Raw genomic sequence first — 24,514 nt, 5'->3', positions numbered from 1 at the left:
CCTGATGTGGCCCGCGGGCAGCAGTTTGCCCACCTCTGTTTTAAAGGGACTCTATCCTGTTAAAATCATAGTGGATGCCAGTGGGGGACTATGGTAAGTTTCTTTGAATAAAATACTCTGTAAATTTCAAGGTGTGTACAGAGCAAATCTGCATTCTTCTCCTTTTGGCTGAAACACTGGGTTCTGCAGCCTGCTCCCCAACACCGCTCAGAACTGCATAGTGACATGTCTCCTGCAACCAATTACATGCTAATGGTAAAGATGAATTGGATGTTGGATATAATGAATGAATATTGTAGAATCCACTGTCTCACTGTGATTTGTTCACAAAACAAAACTGTCTGTGAAGTGGCAAGAGCAGTGACCACAAGATACTGTAAGTCTTGGGCTCGCTCAAAACAAAAAGTATTTCTTTTGCTGCCTTACTCCAGTTTAGATACACAATTCGTACCTCCAAAAGAACACTTTGTTACTGCCATTTTTACTGCGCAATGGTCTTGGGCATCACACTTAAAGCTGTGACATGAGCAATTAAAACAATCTTGTGGAAACTTGTGAAGTTCTCCTACCCGACCGTTCGCAAATACAGTATAGGAGTGGCATAAAATGAAACCAGAGATTATTTTAAAAACACAACGACCTCATGATGCGGCACTTCCACATCATAGAACAAGAGTACAACATTTTAAACACATACATAAATCTGAAAAGTTAGAAATGTAGGCTAGGATCCCTTTAAGAACTTGCGAGGTATCACAGACAAGTTGGCATTTCTGTCTTTGTTTCTCACATCGTTCCGTTTCTTCCAGAATTATTAATAAACAAACCACAAAGTATGTCATGTATACAACATTTGCTCTCTACAGTAAGTTTTTTTTATGAAAATACAATTTTATATAGAGTTAATTTGTAGTACAATTAGTCATGCTTCAGGTTGGATGCGGTTGGGTCAGAGCTGGTCCAAGCTGTGTTCTGTGTTGAATGTGTCCCTTTACAATACCAACTAAATTCCCCAGACACAACTGTCTTGGCAAGGTGTAGAGTGGACACATTACACATACGTTTTCATCCGGAGAGCCTTTGGGCCAAAACAGAGAAGCTCGGGATCCCAACACTTGGCTCCATGTCCGGGCCCAAAATGGCTCAAGGTGACAGGATATTGACAGCATTCCCAATAACAACCTCGGCGACCTTTTGATAAGCTGTGGGTGCGTGCGTGTCTTTGTTTGGTGGCTGTGACTGCCATTGAACCTACGTTATCTGACTGCAAACACTACCATCCAGCATCGTAGCTGTGAAGAATGGAAGCAGCAAAAAGAGTGCTCATCTTTCAACCTTTGCAACACAAGGCTGGAAAGTGGATAATTACAGTGAGCTACTGGCGTGGCTTTTGTTGAGTTTTCCGTTGTTTCAAAGATGTTCCAAACGTTAGATTTTTGTTTTGCTTATGTGTTGAAAATCGTTCCCGGTGAATAGCTAGCGCTAGCGTGCTGCTACTATTTACACCCATTCTCACCTTCAGTCATGGTATGCTATAGAGCATGCGCGACAATTGTTTTGCCGGCAACCCAGTCTCTCGCATTGTTTAACACTCGGTCTACCAGAATTCTGCAACTATTAGAATGACCATGGCAGTCATTTTGACTCTTTGTATATAATTTGGATTATCATTAAAAAGATCTAAAAATAAACTGGTGGAATAGATAAAAAACACATCAGGACACTAAATGAAAACTATAGTGATGGAGTGTTTGATTGAAATGACACAACATAACTTCTCTGCAATTACACATGCAAAGTCGAACTGCAACCATTTTCTCTGAAGCAAGGCTAAAGCCTCCATAGCTGTCACCTTCTTTCTACTTGTCATTTTTGTCTCTCTTGGGTTTCGAGTGAAGCTACAGCTAGGTTTTAGCATAACAGAGCATAAAAAACAAACAGCCAATAGAGCAGGAGGAAGGGCGGGAAAAATGTAGCAAATAGTGAAATATGACAGACACCCCCTGTAAAAATCAGGCAGTCAATTTGACTGCTATGGTCATTCGAGGTAGTAATACTCAGATCTCTTTTGTGTTTTGAAATTTTAATGATAAAACAATGTTAGAATAAAATATACACACATTTAGGAAAAGTCAGGGTCCTATGGGTACATAGGGTTTTTTTTAACCAAGTTATGACATTGCAAATTTTGAAAACAGTCAAAATGACTGCCTTGGGAGTTCGAGTGTTAAAAGACACACTGTCAACCGATTGCTTGTCTCCCGATACCCGATGCAGTCAATTCATCGAAGGAGTTGTGGCTGATTCTTATCAATCCAGGAAGATGCTACCGACAGCCATATATACTGTATCTCTTGCGCAGGCAACAAGGATAGGGTGTAAGCTATGGTAATTCTCTTTTGACCAGTTGGCTGGGGTAGGTGCCAGCTGCCTAACACAATAAGCGGTAAAAAATGAATAAATGGATGTACTAAAAAGTATGTACAAATAACACTGCTCTGACATTCAGGTCCTAACTGTTTACTGGGAGTTTTTTTTTAGCAGGTTTAGCAGGTTGATTAAAAAAATCGGGTCCACACGGTGTCGGTTTAGTAAATAGTCACTGATCACTGGGTGAAAATGATGTAATATATAAGGCACACCTACCTGTGGCGCCCAAACTGTAGTAGAGGAAAGAATGCATGCGTATGCAGTTCATCGTCTTTTACTTTCCAGGGCTTGTCTAGACTGATGACAAAGTTGCTTCTGCAAGTCATTTTGGAGTATAAAACAAACAAAACAATATCAGGAGAATGTCGACTGGGATGAGTCGTGCCAGTCGAAGTCTTCAGATATTATGTTAGCTTGTCACTTCTGGTAATGTGATGGCGACGCTGCAGTGACATCATCGTTTTCAGAAAGTAGCTGTTTGCTTCTCTGCAAGGCAACGACAAGCCGGTGTAATCTGGATTTCCCATTGTGGAAGCCATTTTCAAAAACTACCATTTCAGGGCAGCCACAACGCCGTCACCTTGGGGATAAACGATAAAATACTTTGCCGTTTTGACCTGAAAATGTTCCTGCGTGGACAGGCCCTCAGTCTTGAATCTCCAGTATGTCTACCGTCTGTTCTTCGGTGGGCAACAGACTCCCTTCGGGGCATGAGATTGAGACGTTGGTGAAAGTATGCTGAATTGCTCCTCCAGCGCTAGACAAGGGTGCCACATGCTATATATTGAAAGCTTTACTGTAGATTCTAAACCAAGGAATTTGAATTTGGCAGGTATGGCAGAACATAATTGGCAAACATATGCAGCACTTTCGCTCTCTCGATGAGTGGGTGGCTCACAAGTATAAATGTGTGACATCACAACATTTACTTTTGTCAAAACATTCCCTGCTTTTTTTATCCCCACAGGTTTGGCTAATCCGTGTTTATGTGTGCTTCTGTTAATGGCGGTTCCACTAATTCAAATGTATTTTCAGTCGAATCATTGTCACTTTCCTCAATTCCTGAATACACTTGGCTCCATGATCGAGCGCTGCTTTGCTAATTGTGATGAGGGGGTGTAGCAGAATGTCAATGTGCACCATATTTCAGCACATAAAATGTGTGCAAACAAATACCCTGGTTTCAGGCATGCACACCCACAGACCCCCACACACATGCAAATGAACAGTTTTCACAAAATGGTATGCAGAGAAGCCTTTTGAAGTTGCATGAAAAGACCAAATGGGGGTGTTTTCGGATGAGTATGATGTTACACATTGATTGCCTGGTTTTGTTTGCTGATCACATTCCCTCCAGCAACCAATTTGTTATCTTCAACGCAAAGGGATGCCAAAAAGCTTCAAGCATAAATCCTTCAACAGAATGAATAACTCACACTTGGCACAATTTGAATGTCCAACCATGTGTCTTGTCTAAATGGGCTAAATGATGCCAGATGATGTGTTCAGTCGCAGTAAATAAAGTAACTCTGTAGTGCTGATGTTGGGCTTCTGTTTCAGATATGAATGCAGTGCACCACAACGGCTAGAATTAATGTGGTCTTTAGATACAGTATAAATGGAATCTTTGCTGCGTAGGTTGCAGAAAGAAAAAATTAATTTGGAAATGCCGAATTACAGCACCATTCTAAAGCTAAAGTCATCTATATACTGTATGTATTTTATAGTACATCTGAAAGCCATGACTTCACAGGACAGATCATATTAAAAAGACCATATCTTCAGAAAGTGCATACATCCACAGCTGCGTTTACAGCAGATTCATATATGCTCTAAGCTTGTGTAATTATTTGCAGCTGCTCTGAAACACCCAACCGAAGCGAATAGTAGCCTCATTAAAAGTACATGATGCAATTCAGTTCTGATGTTTGTAAGAAGCCACATTAGCTTACCCATAAGGGACCCTTCCATTGTTATACCACGTGCTCTGTGGCAGGAACACAAAGTACTGTTGGCAGTTTAACTACATAAGTTGAGGGGCAATTAAGCCTAACTTTTCTGTATGATTAACATTGTGTGCTTTCTCATGGAAACTCTAATAAGCTGTGCAATGCTCCAGTCACCAACCTTCCACAGTAGCATGCATAAATACATGCAGTATAGAAAAGAAGAGGTTTTTTATTGTCATTGTACTGTTTGACACTGATACACTCCTGATCAAAATTTTAAGACCAGTTGAAAATTGCAAGAATTTACATTTTACACTGTTGGATCTTAAAGGAAAAATTCCTTTTTTTTTTATTTTGCCCATCATCCACAATCCTTATGTCATACATGAACGCACATGTCTTTCTCTTTTCTGTGAGTTCTAAAGACATAAAACAGATAAAGAGACAGCTCATTACTGCACATAATGGAACACACCAAAGACTTTTAGATTTCGATCAGGGGAACACACAGTACGATCCAAAAGAGTGAGGGTATTGGTCTGGCAGAAATCCTTTGTCAGGTTGGCTTTGTTAACTGCATTGTTAACATTGTCCTGTTGAAAAACCCAGTCATTACCACACAGACAAGGGCTTTCAGTCGGGAGAGATGCCCCCTGCAACATCTCCACATATTCATCTGCCGTTTGACGCCCCTGCACAACCTGAAGCCCCATTGTTCCAATGAAGTAAAAATCAAATCGACTGTGCTGTGTGGAAAATACCTCAGGTTGGATCTCCTCGTCATGCCAGTAACGTTGGAAGCCATCAGGATCGTTAAGGTTACCTCATCAGAGAATAAAACTTTCTTCCACCTTTCAATGTCCCATGTTTAGTGCTTGTGCAAATTCTAAATGAGCAGTTTTGTAGCACTGACAGAGACGAGGCCTTTGAAGACTTTTTTTGTTCTTAAAACCCTTCTCTCGCAGATGCCGTCTGATGGTTATTGGCCTCCACTCGGCACCTGTACCAACCTTCATTTGGGCAGAGGATCGTCCGGTGTCTTGGTGGACAGCCAACTGGATCCTGCGGCTCAGGGCCGGTAAAAATTTTTTGGGTCTACCACTTGACTTTTTTTGTTTCATAACCCTCAGGATCTTTTAAGAATTTAAAAAATGACTGCATCCAACTTCAGCAGCAGTGGCACGCTGAAGATTTTAGACCTGTACTGTAAATTTCATCAAAGTAACTTTACTCGTATATGAGTACAATATTTAAGTACTCCCCATTACACCTGCCGTTCTCTCATTCCAAAGCCTTTTCGGACCTGTTCGTCTCCTCTCATTATTTGCTCTCTTGTGTCTTGTCTTGTTGTCGCAACTCAAGTATCACATCTACACCATCACTTTGCTGTAGGCCTGTCCATGTCTGATCTAATAGATCAGAGATGTTCTCCCATTTCTCTTCTTCATGGCTCAACCTTCAGAATGCATTAGGTTCTTTAATGAAAGCTCACCACCATCTACTCGCTTTCAATTAACATATTATTCATATATATGAAAAAGCTGCAAAATGTTTGTGTGAGGTGGTTCTTTAAACGGTTTGCTCGTGTATTTGTGCCTCACCTGACTGCATGACAGCTTTACTGTAATGTCAAAGATCTGCTGTAAACATCATCCTCCGGTTGCATGCAATCTTTGGTACTTTGGTACTATACATGCATGTAACAGTGTAAATATATATTAAAAGATGGAACTTCCAGGTACGTGAGAAAGCACTCGGCAAACCTGGTGACTTCCACTGCTGAGAAAGGCAGTCTTCTCGTCCGATTTAATTATTTTACTATTATTTTTTGGGTTATTAGCTTAGCCTTGTGACGGTCACGCACATACACGTGAGTGATGGCCACATGGCTGCGTCAGCTGCCGCTTGACTGATGATCACACTGAGAGCCTTGAAAACTCACCGTGCTCCGTCAATTGTTTGTTCTTCAAATGCAGTATTAAAGCTTTTTAACGTGCTAAACCCGCAAGCTAGTTTCCATGTGTTGGCAGTTGAGTTCACCCGACAGACATGACTGTTATTGTTTTGAAGAAAGTGGGAGGACGACGCTGCCAAAGATGTTAGTCAGGGCAAGACACTGCACTGCACTGCATGCAAAGGATCGCTGTGGGCTCCAATAGTGCCAGCCACAGGTGATCGGCTTTTGTGATCAGCGCTGAAAGGCATTTATTGGCAAATGACGATCACATGATTTTTCACAGGAATCGTAATCGCTGGCCGATCGATCAGAGCACACCTAATAATAATTATACAGTAGAGCCCTCCCTGCTCTTTGCGGAGCTTACACTCCAAGACTACCAACGAATACTGAAACAACGCGAGTAATTGAGACGCCCAGAAAAATACCTATTTTTGATATTCTGATAAAGCCTGGATAATGCTGCTGCATTGATTCACTCCAAACAGCTTCACCTTGTTCTACGATTTCAGATCAACATTTGCAATAAAAGTGACTGTTGTGACACATCCATTAGACTCAGCTCCAGTAACCCTCCGGCTCCCCATCTCTATTTAATTGCCAGTGTACGCTCGCAGCACAGGAAGGTAATAAGATAAATTCATAGACGCATAAACCAGCCTTAAATCCTATAATATGCTTCACACACTTAAATACATTTTCAGTTGTAAAACTGTATAGGGACTCATCACTAATGAATGATAAGGAAAGATGATCAATAGAAAACCAATGGAATTGGAGTAACAGTCTAGCCTTTACATTAAGCCTGGTCTTCAGGGTACTGCTGCAACTGTGTTTCTGTCTCATGTGCCAATGACTCCATCTCTCTCTAAAGCAGCGAGCAGAGGTACGCGGCTTTGTTGTCATGGATAGCAGTCTGAGAAGGCGCTTTTCCAATGCTGCGTCTACATAATCCACACTGCTTGCAAATTGTAATTCCAGTAACTACTTAGGATCATATAGTAACTTGTTCGTGTTCACAAGGGATGAGCCATTACGGATGATGCATTTTAGCCGAATACGAGCATGAAACGAGTGCATCTCGTCATTATCCATAATCTTGATGAAAGAAAATCCACTTTATGTATTCACTCTTCATGCCCTGTGAATGGCCAGTCACACACAGTGACCGCCCCCCCCCAAGACAGACTGTGCAGGCTACAGCCACAGATTAGCTGAGTAGTGCCTCATTCACATACATGGTGCAATTGGCAAGTTGACAATGACTCGTGTGCTGTTGCCAACTGCCTCCACTTTGTTAGGTTTTCCTCACCTTGCCTCTATTTCGGTATATATCTAAAGTTACTTGGTAAAGTTGTTTTGTGAAGTATGCGGTGCATTTGACAAGACAGCGCTGTGCAGGCTTGTGTTGCGTCAGTCACTTATGCAACTCCATTGGGGCAGCATGACCGCTTTTTTTCCTTGAAATGTATTTTTGTCTTTTTACATGAAGTCATCATAAAACAGCCGTGCTACCTACAATGTAACAATTTTGTTCATTTTCATTTGGCAGTACACAGACAGTGGTAACAGCATTCACTGGCCACAACATTGGTAATGGTCATTTAATTCATCTTGAACATGCACACAAATTACACTGCACATCACATAACACAATTCACAGTTCCGCATGTCCAAAAAGGAGAAGGAAGAAGCGAAGCTTATTTAATCCTACCCCTCACACTCATTTAAAAAAATAATTAAAGTCTTACAGAGCACTTACAGATTACACATATAACCTGAATAATAAATAAATAAAGCAGCGTCTCATCAATCCATGTCAATTTCAGACTAATAATGTACTGATTTAAGCCCCACCCATTAACCACGTCCACTTCCGCCTTATGCCCGCCCACTCATAGTACAGATACAGATATATTTACAGATAGTGGCGTACTCACTCATCCCTAGTGTTCGCCTTGCTGAAAGATTTGAGGCTGAATTGTAACAAAGTGGCTGGACTCTTGTAAACAGACATGCGTCAATAGCGGGTAGAGCCATTGAGATCAGGTAAGGTGCTCTAGCAAAAAGACCTGTTGTTGTTGTTCCTGGCAACGACCAATCTATTCTCGCTTCCACTGATTGCTTCTAACAAAAACATGCAGTGTTTACCATTCATTTTAAGGAATCGTCACTAATTCCACAATAAAGCATCAGCAGAATTTCCTCGCCATCATTTTGGTGCACCGCACAACTGTGCATAAACTGATAGCCATTCTTCTTTCTGTCTGGAGAAGTTGGATAGTTTCAGCAGACACATTTAAAGTGTGCAGGAGCTTTTGAAATGGCTTGTGCGACATTGCTTTTAGGGAAATAAAGATTAGGCTTCCATTTGTAATCTATAAATGGTAACTTAAAAAAAAAAAAAAAAAGAACAACTCTCCCGTCAAGTATTTAAATCAATGTTAAAGCATAGACTTAATGGCAGATCGGGCAGTAATCCATGTACAATTATAAATGGACTGTAACTCCAGACGGTGTAACAGTTAGGAGACATTTAATTACACAGATGCCAAAAAAGAAGATCAGCCTGTCCATCAAAATGAAAGGAAATCAAAGTCCAGAAGAAGAAGAGAGTTGAGATCTGGAGAAATCCTGGAAGCAAAGCTAAGCTATCAGTCAGTGGCCTTATTAGTGTTTGATTACGACTGGCCAGCCAGAACCCTCACAACACCACATCCCCTCTTACTGTCGCACACACAAACCACCTGGTGTCACTCATGCTCCCATTCACTTCTGTAGTAAATCAACACTACAGTATAATTGTGGCGCACACACACCCACACCCACACCCAGTGATGCAGATACTTCTCTCTGTTCTCCGGCTGGCCATTCTGCTTTTTGTTGAACTCCCATGATACGAGCAGCCAGCCGCCGGCTATCAACTCCTCTACACCCACTCTTCACTCTTATTCAACTCACTTACAACATCTTCCTTTCTTCTTTTTGGGTTTTTTTATTAGTGGCACAGATGTGTGCTCAGACTGGCTCCCAACGCCCTCATCATTTTCGATGCTCATGTCACCAAAGCCCCTTTTTTACCGCAGGAACATTTCAAGAACTTTTCTCATTTACCTGGGATTTTGAAAAATCTTGCCGCATTTCCACCAAAACTTTCCCCAGAGGCCAAACTTTTCCTGAGCATCTACTCTTTTCTTTCCTCGCCTGTCTTTCATTCCCTTATTGTAGTTTCATAAAGGCTCTGCCTTGATGTGGAATCATCTCCACTGTCAGTGATGGTAGCTCCTTAAAAGTGTTTTGCTCACATTAAAAGAGTCTGAATCAGCTTTATTGGCCAAGTATGCTTACACAAACAAGGAATTTGACCTTGGTTAAATTAGCTCTCACTGCACATATATAAAACACGTTAGAAATAAATGATTACAAAGTAAGATTAAGATGCGCAAAAGGGATAACAAAATAATGACATTGAACATGCGAACCCAGATCTCTCAGAATGCCTGACTGTGGGGCCAACATGCTAACCACTCGGCCATCGTGCAGCCCGTCTGTAACATGCATTAGTTGTCAATTTAACTTGTTAGCTTTCTAATACGGTGAAAGCACGTATTGTTCTGCATTTTGTGTTCTCACTGAGCAGTGCTGTTGACAGGTCCGCCCTGCCCAAAGGCAGTCACAAGCCATGATGTGGAGCTCTACGCATCGAAAGTGCAAATGAATTTCCATTACATACAGTATATTCACCAGAAGAGTGTGCTACTCACAAACTACATCTGTCATGTTAATGTGCCATAGAATAAGCACAGTATAATCTGTTATTCGCTGTTCAATTGTGCTAACTTTGAGAGGCCGAGATAAAATATGAGTTATTGTATTTTCATGAAATCATGGTCAAGTTTAAATTAACAAACCAAGAATCAAGTTCAGTTGTAGTTCTAAACGTAATTATGGTGTTTTTACTTACTGTTTTTGTCTCTCCTTCGAGATTATGTGTTTTTCTTACAGCATTATACAACATATGCAAATTAGATGATGTCACCTAGCGACTTCTTGGATAGCCAATAGCTACTTTTCTTACTGAAAAGTTGGCAACAGTGGTTAGACAGACTGAGAGGGAAGCAGAGAGACACTATCATTGGCAGAGTGCACAACTAGACATCGTTAAGTAGTAACAAATAAGTTTTATCATCAAAGGTCGACTACCCGTGGTCCTGATATTAACTTCTTGTGAACTGCAAAAGGTGAATATATGCTGTAACTACGTGTTGTAGCTGTATATGATGGAAACGTAATGCTATTTAGCAATCACTGTTAGCCTAGCATCACACGTGATTAGGCCTTGGTATCATAATTTAGCAGTGTGATGTGTATCCAGCCAAAGCTAACGCTAACTCAACATGATGTAGTGTTTGTATGGTAGCTCAGTGGAGTTTATGTGCTTAAAGTAGATTATGCTTTCCCAATGGATGCGCCCTGCTGTGTTTCGGCTGCTGTTTCTGTGCTGTGCCTGCTGTGTGATGCTGTACTGCCTTGCCTTGCTATTGGATGACACTAAGTGTGCTAACATCTAAAAGATCGTCTGAAGACTGCATATCCACACGTGATCCGCTCTCCCCTAACCACTCATAAGGATTTGTGAGTACCTGATTGACTTATTGTGCACATGCTTTTGTTTTGTGCTCTTTTTGAGTGAAGTGGCTTTTGTGGTTTGTAGGCCTCACTGCAGCGACACAGGCCTGCAACTGTGTTTAAACCGGGAAAGTAAATATTGGTACGACAGGAGCCGGCTCACGTCATTGGGAGCCAATTGGGAGGCAATTAGTTTTTTCCTAGTCTTTTTTTTTTTTTTTTCTGTTGAAGTTGAATGGAGAAATTTGCATGAAGAGATTTGACCTATTTTGACATAATTTGTCTATTGAGATTGGTCTTTGTTTTTGCATTTTATATTATAACATTATATTTCTGTAGCTGTTCATTGAGGTTTAAATAAATCCATTTAATTAATAAACATTTGATATCGTGTATGTTTTACATTAGTAATTCATTTTACACAATACACATAATTTGGTAATAAATTCATTTAAGACAAAAAAAATATGAGAGCCACTTGGGAGCCGAAAGAGCGTCTCTTTTTAGTGAGCATAACCGAAAGAACCGCCTCTCTAAAACTAGCCTAAATTTCCATCACTGGTTGTCGCTGTGAGCTTAACATTGATATCTATTCTGTAAGTACTCTGATTTCCAGCTGAAATGCACCATGGACCAAATGGACCAATCGCATGACATTCATTAGGGCATCCTTTTTCCAAAAGGATGGCTTTCTGGCAGTCCTGGAAACTGCAACTGCTGGACTTGTCCACACATGGTAAGAAAATGCAAACTCTTCACTTATTTTGTAAATCCTATGGCTCTTTGTTTTTTAATATCCTATTCTTTTGTATCTTACTAACAATTACTTTGCATCTTACTTTGTAATTTACTACATTTTCTTGCACTTGTGTGTGTGTATATATATATATATATATATATATATATATATAAAAGTCCGACCTATCTGTTATGTTATCAGCCTGATTTTAATAAATTACCCTCAACTCTGAGATGCGGTTGAAACCCAAACCACACAAATTCCTCGGGTAGAAGTTATTGGAAATGTTGGATGGAAAAGTGGCTTAAGATATTTCTGTATATTATAGTAAGCATATGTGGACTACTCTCATTTCATCAATAGAGAAGCTAGGCCATCCTTACAGTATGTGATGCCAAGCAGGCTCTGGCATTTAATTCTCTCGCCTGCATCGATAAAGGAGGATGATTCAGTGTTTTATTACGATTATTATTATTATTATTCTGTTTTTCATTGATTCACTGAATCCATTGACATTCACACATAATGGATTTGAATGTGAAATCAGAACCCAGCAAGACATCTTCCACTGCTGTGCTGCCTGTTTCTTTCTTTTCTCTTCTTTTTTGGAGAGGCAATGAAAGAAGCCTTGAGCAAAGTCCCAATGCTGGCCCTATGGAATCATAGGGACAGTGGGATTTCTAGATTGCTACAGACAACAATGGGATTTCCCACTTGTGATGACTTCTGCATAGGGTTGGGCATCGATGGGAACCGGGACTAACATTTCCATGCTCCCGGAATTGTTACATTTTTAACTTTTCGATTCCTACTTTCAGTGATCGTCAAGCCCGCCGACCGTAAAAAATGGCCGCATAACACCAACGAAGAAGCCACAAACTCAACCCCGACCAAGAGCCAAAAAATGAGGGGTGTAGGGGTGCCCAAAGTGCGGCTCAGAGGCTATCTGTGGCCCTTGGCTCATTTGTCATTGCATAATTTGTGCAGGTTCATGGCTGAAACCAGGGATCTCGGTCACAAAAAGTTTGGTGACCACTGAAGTAGAGAATTAAGTCCAGACTTCCCTGACTCCGTACACCACCTACCATAGCGTCAATTTAATAGTCAATCTATGCTCTGACCACCAGGAATGGTCACAAGGTTTGAGCAGAAAAGGACAAAGTCATGGACACAAGTGACAGAAATTAGTTGCCTTGGCAGGGTGGCTAGGCTCAACCTGAGAGATGTGCAGAGGAATTCGGTCATTGGGGATGGAAACTGGGAATAGAGCCGCTGCTCCTCCACATTGATAAGAGCCAGCTGAGATTACACTGAAATGTAGTTTAGATGACTTCAAGACACCTCCCTGGTGGCCACTGTGTAGACCAAGGACACACTGGAGGGATTATGTCTCACACCTGGCGTGGGAATGCTCGCTGTCCCTCGGGAGAGCTGGAGAAGGTGGACGGAGTCAGGGAAGCCGGGCTTCTCTTCTTAGATTTCTGCTCCCATTACCTGTGCCCAGATAAGCAGAAGAAAACACTAACCCTGGATGGATAGATGGATATTCTTAAACCTGTCGAGCTAACTTTTACTTTGTGAAAAGCAAAATTCATGTATTTTGTAGCTTCTATGGTGAACAGGGCCTTCTCTGAGGGGAGAAACTGATAACCCCTGCTCAAGCAGACTTTTATGATAAGTAGTTAGAAATATAAACATTGTCTGCATTATTTGAAAGGTAGTGAATAGTATAAATATTTAATAATAATTAATAAATAATTATTTGACCAAGAAGTTGTACCTGAAGCCACTGTTTCTGAAGGACGTATTCCTCTATCATTTTGTTTTGTTGGGATAAACAATTTTGGCTTCTGTTGGGTGACGCAGCAGAGACTCAACACGTAAAGTAGCCAAACTGACGTTGTGTGCCAGGGGAACATGTAACCCTTCCCTTTTCTTACATCCACCTTTCTTTCTTCTAACACTTCTCCTGTGATGTCACGTCCAACTGTTTCTCTCTCTGTCGCTCTCTCTGATCCCTGAAATTCACAAAGAATGTCCTTGCACGTCTTTCTTCTTTCTTAATTTCTGTTCTGCCAACTGTGTTGGCGCATGTCATGCAATAAGTAGAGTGGGGGAAATATTGAGAGCGACAGCACAGAGAAAGAAAGATGCTTGGTGGTGATATGAAGTGATACGAAGGGAGAGAAAATAGTGCAGAGCGATTGTGAGGTCTGTCTTTGTTATGGACAACGGTTTTGTGATGGAAATGTATTACTCTTTTGAATGCATACTGTTTTGAAAAGCAAAACGCTTGGCTTTTGTGATCCCAACTGCTTTCTTCAACACCAAAAACTGACCAGAACTCTGCTCGCGGGACGAAGTACGGGAAAAGTGACTGGTGATGCTGATGGAGATGTCATACAACTTGATGTCAAAAAATCGGACCTGCAGTCGTCCCTTTATTCATAGTAAAGTTGATTAAAAGAAGTTTATATCATTAAACAATTGATGAAGTTCAAACATTTAATTTCAAAAAGAATTCTGGTTAGCGTCCTTATTTAAGCCATGCAAACTTTTATGACAATACTCTTAAAAGCATCGGAATCGAGAATCGTTCGGAACCAGAATCAAAACGAGGTATCAGAAACTGAATTGTTCAAATTCAAACGATGCCCAACCCTATTCTCGTCCAAGATTCTATGGGAAATGGACCCATTCATCCGCCTTTTATTTGCTGTGTTGTATTCTTGCATCCTTAGCAGAGAAACCGCCCATGTTTGACAGTGGGGATTGGTCATAGTCAGCATTTCTCTGCCTCCAAAAACCTCCAGTTGATTTGATGCCAATGTGCTTCATTTTGGTGTTCTTTGGCAGCCCAGTACATGTGCCTTCTTGTGCCGGGGGACGTTGCAGTAAATTCAAGATGTCAGTCCATTACAGCAAGGCGTGTTACCAACGGTTTTCTTGGTGATTGCGGTCCCTACTCCCTTCACGTCATTAACAAGCACTCCCCCTGTAATTCTGAGCTGATCCCTCACCTTTCTCTGAATCATTCTTACTCCACAAGGTGAGATCATGAATGGACCTCTAGAGCGAGGGCAATTGCCTGTTGTCTTGTGTTTGTTCTATTTTCAAATTATGGCACCGACAGTAGTCTCTTTCTCACCAACCTTCTTGCTAAAATGACAGGGCTAATTTGTTTGCATCATGAGCACATAGCTGGTGGCCTTATTTAGTATTTTATTTCTGTTTTTTTTTTGTTGATATGCCCTCTGTTAAAGTAAACCTACCATAAAATATGGATTAGTCATACCTTTTGTAAGGGGATACACAAAAAAAAAATAGCAGGAGATCAAATAATTAGCTCTTCCATAATTTACAATTAGCCTATTTGCTGAGTAGGCAGCATACAAGCCCCAGAACTAGTAGACTTGAATTAAATTAACACAAACACCAGAGAAGGTGATACATTTTAATGAAATGTTGCTATAATCAAATCTATTTAGAGTTCCCATTAATAGTGATAGACGTATAAGGTGGTTAATGTCAGAGATCTATGTGTGAATTTTCTTGTTCTTATCAGTGTTCTGAAGTGAAATGACTCGACATTTTCAGCGTAAAGGACTTTGTGGGTGGCTGAACATTTATCTATCCCTGTACGCAAGAGAAGCCAGTTATCCTGTCTGATATCTCTAATATTTGATATTGTGCCATCTCACTGTCAGTCTCCCCTCTTTCCACTGATCTGGCTTCATATTCACGTCCTTGAGGTTTTATCTCTCCCAGACCAACTCTGTCACACATACACACCGTTTCTGGTTTCAGGAGCTTGTCTCTTCAGCTCCACCTGTGCTGACGTATTGCTGGTTGTCAAGGCCTGGAAGCTGTCCACCTCTGATTATGCTATCAGATTCCCCCACCAATTCAGTTATCCCCCATTCAGATCATGAGGAATACAGTTTCCTATCAGCCATTAATGTTTCACAAGGCAGAAATTGGGTTTGGATTCCCATTGACCCTCAGGGCTCCATCCAATTTAGCTTTGAGTCAGGGAGGGTGTTAGTGTGCTGAGTGTGTCGCCACTTCAGGCCATATTGTACGTGGAAAGTCAGTTGTAGATAAGCGCATTAATTGGAAAGTGAAACTTGAAACTTAACATTTTCATGACAAGCCAAGTCTGATTGGAAATACAATACTACTTAAAAGTATTTGCTAAAATGAAAGCTGAAAACCATTAAGGTGATGGGACATGATGCTCATGGATGAACTTGCCAAAGAATTTATCAGCGCAGGAAACAGGAAGCGTATACACTTGCAGTGTTTCTCAAATAGTGAAGCGCGCCTCCCTGGGTACGACGTGTCCAGGGTGCAAGGAGCGGCTGGGGGGGACTTTTCACTATCAGCGTTGTTTTGCTCCCGCTTACGTTTCGTCTCTTCTTACTAGTTCTGCAATCAGATAACAGGTTGTCAATAAAAACTCCAGGTGAGTTACATTTCAGAGCCTTTATTTTGAAACATGAACATGCAGAAATAAAGCATGTCAATTAAAACTTCCATAAGACACAAATCTTTGTGTGATATTGAACATAAACAAAATGCATTAAAAGAAGTGATAATTTACAGTATATTGGAAATCCCATATTAGTGATTAGCATTAGCGATTTCAATACTGACTTTGAACACCTCCAAATATGACAACTAATTAGACCGTTAAATGTGCATTCCACTTAAACAGATGATGCATAACGAATCTAATCCCTAATGTCTAGTTTATTGGGTAATACAAGTGTAAAGACTATAGGGGTGTTATTTAATGTCTAGAGGGCTGTAATAATGATAAAAATGTATTTAGAAGGACATAAACGGGCTTTCTATGCTCTAACTGTGAAAATATTCCATTTATTACTATTGAACCCTACTTCGCTAACGAGGGACGACTGTAATTATTTTTTTTATTACTTCTTATGGGGAAAATCTAATTTGAATCCAAACAACAAGAAACTGTCCACTACTACTTCTACTACCACAGGCGTGAACAACTTCTATAGTTAGACCAGGGGTTGGCAACCCTTACTATCAAAACAGCCATGTTGCCTTCTCTTATACTAAAAAAAAATGGTCTGGAGCCGCAAACGTAACAAGAGTTTTAGTTGGTAATGTTTTTTTTAATTTTTATTTTACCTGTTACAACAACAGAATGCCTCATTGAGTCCTTCCCGTAATAATTTGCGTAATATTGAAATAAAACATAGCCCACTTGCACATAATTTTAAAAAAAACTATAGTTGCAAATAAAGTAAACATAAATTGAGAAACATTTCTTATGCTTTAATGTGACTCATGTTTGTGACACACAATGCTGATCTTCCCGCTGTCAGAGCAGTAAGATATTGATGTTTTTTTTTTTTTTTTTATGTATTCATGGTTGTGTTAATGCGGGGCTTGCATGCTCAAGAAGTTCCCCGCAGGTAAAGGCAAGGGCCATAGACGTGGATGTGACACATATTTCAGTATTTCAAAAAATGTAAAGTCAATGTTAACATTTCACTTTGAGCCCAGAGATATAAGTAAATCAAAGTAAAATCATATATACAGTAGATGAATAAATAACCTCCCCCCTTTGTCATGAATGAAAGGAGTCACAATAAGAAGGCTGAAGAGCCGCATGTGGCTCCGGAGCCACAGATTGCCTACCCCCGAGTTAGACCAATAAACCCTGGAATCGGACTTCTCTCAAAAACTTACAGCCAAGTCCTGGATCCAGTTTTTGTTTCTGCTACCAAGTAAACATTATACTCCATAACAGGACTGAATTTGATGTGCTCCAGTAGCCTTTTTTTGTCTCCAGCAAATTTTCCAGTTGAAGTTCATCTTATTTAATGTCAGGTGGGAAAACGCGAACATTCTGGGAAGGAGACTGCTAGAGTAAGAGGCCAGGTCACACTGCAGCTGACTGCTGTGTTAAAAGGCAAGATGCTGAGACCAAAAAATGTGGTTCTGAAGTTCCGTGGCCTCCCAGCTTGCTGTGGTTGACCCAGAGACAGAGGACGTTGCTCAGAACTTAACTGCTTTTGGAAGTTCTCTTAATGATTGTTCCATTAATTTGCAATCATAAAAAAGAAACCGATTCCTCAAACGAGTTGGGTTGAACATTTTCATTGTCACAGCAACTAAAGTAAAGATACTGGACTTGCTTATTATGTCCAAATATTGGTTGTGAGTTTAAAGAAATTAAGACAGAAGATTGAAACACAGCATGCAATTATGTGCCCAGTTTGACACATCTGCAGGAAACAAATGTCCTTTAAGATAATAATAAATTAGCATTCTTAGGTTTGTACCCACAACGACATGATGAAATGACAAATCCATCATAACCTGATGATTTCCAGCTTTCAAAGACTCATAAACGTGCTTTCAGTACAAACAAATAAATTAACTTCACTATGATGCTATCACATCCATAAAAAATAGCATGGTGTTTGGTTTACACGACAACCATCTCATATATTAACGTGACAGGCTTGTGCATGCACACCTCGTCCATTTTAGGAAAGATGAGTCTTTCACTGTTTACACAAGAAACCGAAGGCATTAAAAAAAATGATAAGAAAACTGACATATTTAAATAAAATATATATTTTTTTACAAAAACCCAGGCCTCCCTTATGCTTGGTGCGCTGGTACACCATTCCAGTGTTTCCCCTATTTCGACACCCCTGCATGTAAGAAGCCTTACGTCATCTGAACATGTCCTGCAGGTGTTGTCTACAGGTGTTGGCCACTCGGGGAGGTTTAAACCGAAGGTAGTTTTTTTTGTTTTGTTTTTTCTAAGGAAACATCTGCTCTTCATGTTGGGTTTCACAAGCAGCAGTATGAGAAGTAGAATACAACCACTGGGACTTAATTAGTGACAAAAGTACAATACACCGTGACTTTAGCAGCAATTAAAGTATGCAAACATCATTGCCATGGTGTTGCCAGAACAGCATTCAAATGCTGTCAGCAACAATTTAAATGTTGTATGTTCCCAGCCTTGGTCTCGTTTGAATTACCAGAAAAACATATACTGTATTTAACACGTATTTACTTAATTCACAACATTACATACAAATGAGAAGCAATTAATTTTCACATGGCACATAAAAGCAGAGGAAGTTGACGTTAATAGAAAATGAGTAAAGAACCGTCGTGGTGTACATGCTAACTACTAGCAGGACAACAGTGCTCTGCTGAGGCTCCTAAGATTTCTGGAACAGAATCGCAGAATTGGCCAATAAAAACGGAATCTGCTGTTGAATGCGGAATCTCGAGGAAAGTGACATGACAAATTTCGTGTGGGGAAGTATTTCCCCGGCGTAATCTCATCACAAACGCTACTAAAAATGTCGAAAGGACAACGAAAAACCTTGGAAACTCCTCTCTTAAAGCAGCATGAATGGAAGCTAGCGGGGTTAGTTTACATTAGCAGAACGTGCTAGTGCAGCTGTGTGTGTGTGTGTGTGTGTGTGTGTGTGTGTGTGTGTGTGTACGCGACTCAGGTTGGATGAGTATATTTTCACCGTGTTGTGTTTCACCACTTTAATGTAAGGTCATTTTACAATGTACGCTGACGACAAGAGGCACCTATATTGCTGCGCCTAGTTCGTATGAACCGCCCACTGACGTTCTCAACACACAACACACTTCCGGCCTTCAAATTCAAACAAGAGCGAAGTTTGCCACATTTGTCTAATTGTGTAAACAAAATAAGAGTGTGACTACATATTTCTTAATCACAAGCACGGGCGTTACAGTTTGTTGAAGATTTTGTAGCAATGTGTGCTGAGACTGACATCCCATTAAAAAAAGTTAAACCAAGCTATGTCCATTTAAATGAAGCTACATCCATTTTTGAATTACTGGGCAAAATTGGCCAATGATTTAAAAATAACTGGAAAAGGTAAAAAACTAATTTCTAAAAAATTAAAACGGAAAGAATGGAATTTGGGAAATAAAATATATATGTATATACTGTATATATATTTCACAGGGCCCTGTATGCTGATGTTCTGTGAATAATCAGGATGTCCTGACACACATCAGCACAGTGCTCCTGTCACTACGGGAACGTTTTCAGGACGAAACAGGAAAGTATTTGATCATTTCAGCCTTTCATCCACATGGCAACAGCGTTCCGGGTACTGTGAACCTTTTTTTTTTTTTTTTAACGGCTTCCAGAGTGGAAAAAATTTGAAAAGCAGTGCATTGTTGTTGCTGTGTGGACAAGCTAACCACTACGTTCTGAAAACGATGACATCACCATCCCGTCGCCATCACATGATATTAGGAGCATTCCCATTTGTACAGGGCCTTAGAAGAAGATGCATTTAGGTGTGTGTGTGTGTGTGAGGACAGGTGGGGGAATGTGGAGTTCAGGGATCTACTGGATTATGAAGCTGCTCAGATAGTCACACCTTAATATTATAATAAGCGGAGCTGAAGGGTTCACAATATCTTTTAACTTGACAAGGCCGACCACTGTTAACTTCTTATTAGTGGTCATGATTGACTGCAGTTGGTAGTTTCTATTTGGCAGTATAAAATAGTTTGACAGCAGTCACTGACTGACAATAGTCAGAACAATGGGAAAGTCCAAGTCGGGAAAGTCATTTGGAGCCATTTCTAAATAAACTGTAGATTCCAAGCTCACCGGTTTGATCAGTTGTACATAGTACATGTTTTTGGCAATACAATACTGGCCATATTGTGTCCATACTTAGCCAAGATCTGGATGAAGACAACTGTTCCAACAGGACAGTGATCCTAAACGCACATAAAACTTTTGGAAAGGATAAAGCACGCTAACACCATGCTTCAGGAATGGCTTTCCCAAACCCCCAACCTCAACCCTGTAGGACATTTTTCAACTATGCTTAAAAGCTGGGTCCGTGCCAGTGTTGATTCTTCATTTGAATTATAATTTCTGCTAACAAAGGAACATTTTTTTTGTTCATAGTGTGCTGAGACCGCCGAGTGCACAGATGGCACAAGTAGTCATCTTCTTTATTTGGTTGACAGTTGCCGCAAATCATTAGCACTACTAGCCGACAATGATCTTTTCATTACAGGCCATTTACTTAGAGTGTGAGCTGGAATTGAATTTATTCAATCTCTATTGCATTTATCAGGGTTTATTCAGGATTGGAGCTAACCTGGCTTGAGGAGAACTGCACCCTTTCTTGGTGATTGTGAACAGGTCAAAGTCTGAACCAGTTCCAGTGAAGTTAGCTATGTAAACCACTACACAACAGACGGACTGGATTTCTCAAATTGGGAAGCATATACTCAATTCTACTGTACAGTAACATATTTAACTTCGTTGTAGTTGTACTCAAGGTCCCCGTAGGGTTTCCTTACAACTGGGTGAATCCCGTTTCATGAGGCCTGCATCTTTTTGGGGTGGCAGTAGCTCAACCTATAAGAATACTTGGCTTTGGGGTTAGCTACGGAACATTTTTTGACACTGGGTCTGATACCAACTGAACCAAATTTGATTTGTTTGAAGTATCATCACTAGTTGACTGCTGTTGGCAGAATGTTAATGCAGACCCTTGCTTGAATGTGGGTCCAGTATCCCAGAAGAAGTGCATGGTAAGCTAAAGAAACTGAATACATTAATTCGTAAGAATAAAAATAAAAAACCTCCCTCCAGCTTAGTTTCAGCTACACAGTCATTTTATTATGTTTTATCAATTCATCACAACACTGAGCATTCAGGGCAGTAGTTTGTCTGGCCAAATTAAATGTGAATATATTCAAAATTCCCGTCAGCTTCCCCTTGATTGGTGAGGAAATTGCAGACAGACTCCCAAAGTGCATATTTACCTGCCGCTGCCGTGACAGGCTCTCATAAATCACAGTTATCTCCCACCGGTGGCACACGTTGCTTTTGTCCTTTACACAATGATGGCCTTCCCCCAATGATGGCTGCAGACAGCAGGCTATGCAAGGAATGGAGCCACTGGAGGCTGAGGCACGTCACTCAGCCCACTGTATACACACACACAAACACTCACACAGTCACACACATTGAACATCTGCTGCAAACGGGCGGCATCCCACTTGTCTCTGCTCATCAAACACATATTTGGACATTCATGCAAATTTTTCTTCCTCAAATGAAAATGCCTTTGTTGGCCCTGTCACAATACGATTGCTGTGGTGCAGAGCGGCTTCAAATTTTCAATACACGAAAACAGGTGAATATATCTGGCATGTCATTGCACAAAGTAAATTCACTGGAAATGTTGTAGTGTCTTCACTGTCCACGTCGTATTTTCATGGAATTGTGATAAAACTTAGCTCTCATTTCACATAAGGAACATCGACATTTACAAAATATGTAAATGCACGTACAGACACAGATCAGACATATTTTATAGTATCTGATAGGAGTGTCCTGATACGATATTGATATTGGATACTGGTCCGATATCAGCCTTCATCTAAAATCTCATATATTGGCACTCCAATACAAGCAATCAATTCCTGTCGACGCACCAGCACTTGTAGCAAGCAGCAGCCCTTCTATTCAGCATGCAGAACCCACATGAACAAAACAACAGTGTGTGATAGCATATAAGAGTAGAAGTGATGTCAGCCGTGTGGCTGTGTTTTTTTTTTTTTTGTTAAGTCTGAAAAAGACGTTGCAGCTGAGTGCAAAACTTGTCATGTCCCGTGGTGGCACATAACCGGGGAAGTTTAATATGACCAACCTCATCAGGGATTCAAAAAGGATTTTTCCAACACCACAGCTTCTCGAAACATCCAGCGCTGTTTGACACATTTGCAAAGTGTGAGAAACTCCCACAGGACAGCAAAAAGTCATTGACTGTAAAAGAAGAGCGTGGTGAGTAATGTCACAAGTACATCCCAGTCCTCCGTAACAACGAGCACTATTACATGCTTTTGCTGAGAAAGACTGGAAATAATCTCCAATCGGATAGATTAACTTTAAAAACAAAATGATAACAACAACGTGAGGGTTTTTTTTGTCTCGATCATAGACTGTAGGAATATGCGCGTGTAAAGCATGTCGATATGGTTCAAACATAACCAGTGTACAAGCTGCCAACTGAATGGTAAATTTTGGTACTCCAGTATGTTTACATACAGTTTATATAAAGTATTTTCATCATCAACCCTTTCCAAAAGGTGCACCAGTACATACGAAAACCAGGGTTCCACTATATTTGTAAATCTGACTGAAGTCAGTACTTCACCTCACTTCACTGGTTTATGTTCATTGTAATTAACACAACCAGTATTTTGACGTCTTTGATAAATCAGATGTACTACTCAGTCTGTACACACAATATTTCACAATTCAGCCCTTGCTCCTCCATTAGGGTTACATTTTTTTCCCCTTTTACAACTGTCTCAGTACCTGCCTCCTGTGGTTCTGCCCTTACCCCTGTTCCCAGCAGTCCCCACTTTGACAGGTGACCTCACGGAGCTTTGGTCTCTCACGGCTGGCTGCGTCCACACAGATGTGTCTGCACTTGTCGTTTTCTGTCCTGCTGCATGTGACATGGACCTCTACTGTCTGCTAATGTTACACTGTGGTTTGCCGCCTCACATTTTTTAGGTTATCTGCGCCTTCATTTTCTTGCTTCTTCCTGCATTCTCTTCTCACCTATCATGCTGTTCCACTGCTACCATTACATTACAATTCTATTGTACCTTCTACCTTTGCAATAACAATGCTATGAGTTCTCTCTTGAATTGTGTTTCTCACCTTCTTTATCAAAGTTTGGCGCCTGCAACTTTTTTTGCAGCCATACTAAATGCACATTCGAAGTGCGCTTGAATGCCTCATGCTTGAAAGGACGAAGGAAAGCGAAAGATAATAGTTGTTCATCATTCTGTGTGCATTATATGAACAAATAAACCATCCACACACACAATAAAAATAATTAATAGATTCCCTGGCCGGAATCTGCCTATACTGTTCCAACTCTAAAAGAACCACTGTACATTCTTCACAGAGACCAAGTCACCAATGTGTGGATGCTTTGCTTGGGCACTCCACTAGGTTTGTAGGTGCACTGTTTAGCCGTATGATACCTGAGACAGTGTACAAAAATCGAGACATATTTGTGGCAATCATTTTCATAAAAAACGAACCTTATGAAAACCGGGGTATACAAAAACTCCAAAACTGAGGTTCCACTGTACTCGGGTTAAGGGAGGTCCGTAATTGCCCTCAGAGGTTCAGGGGTTAAAGATGTGATAGCATTCAACTATATTTTAGATATGTGTTTCAGTGATGCTTGTCAAATCAGCCCACATTTACCACATACGTGCAAGTGAATCAGGAAACAAAACCACCACATACTCATACTCCACTTGATTAAACACAGGCCAGGACTAACATACAAATATAATGTGTGACTCCCCATTCACACTAGGTAGAACTTTGATGTCATATTTACCAGTTGCCTGTGGTGGCGCACAAATCTAATCTGATTAAATAAAAAAGTTTCCAATTTTAACCTGTGCTGCAATGTAAATATCCACTGGCATAAACAATCCTCCCCTAATACTTTAATACATTATTACATTTTTTGGAAGAGACATGCAGGTAGCTTCCCAGGTAGCGCTTGTGTTGTTACTTTTATTGGTTATGGAGAATCTACAGGGAGGAGGAAGGTGACCTTTGGAAAATAGAGCATGTGGATGAATTTAGAATATAGAGGGAGTGCTCTTGTGATGGTTGTTGGTCGGAGGAAGATTCTGGGTAAGAGGGTGGAATTAAATTGCTCACAAAAGTCCTCCCCTCATCTT

The sequence above is a fragment of the Dunckerocampus dactyliophorus genome, chromosome 9, assembly GCF_027744805.1.
Source record: "Dunckerocampus dactyliophorus isolate RoL2022-P2 chromosome 9, RoL_Ddac_1.1, whole genome shotgun sequence".
Taxonomy (NCBI): Eukaryota; Metazoa; Chordata; class Actinopteri; order Syngnathiformes; family Syngnathidae; genus Dunckerocampus; species Dunckerocampus dactyliophorus.
This window is presented reverse-complemented; position numbering follows the sequence as displayed.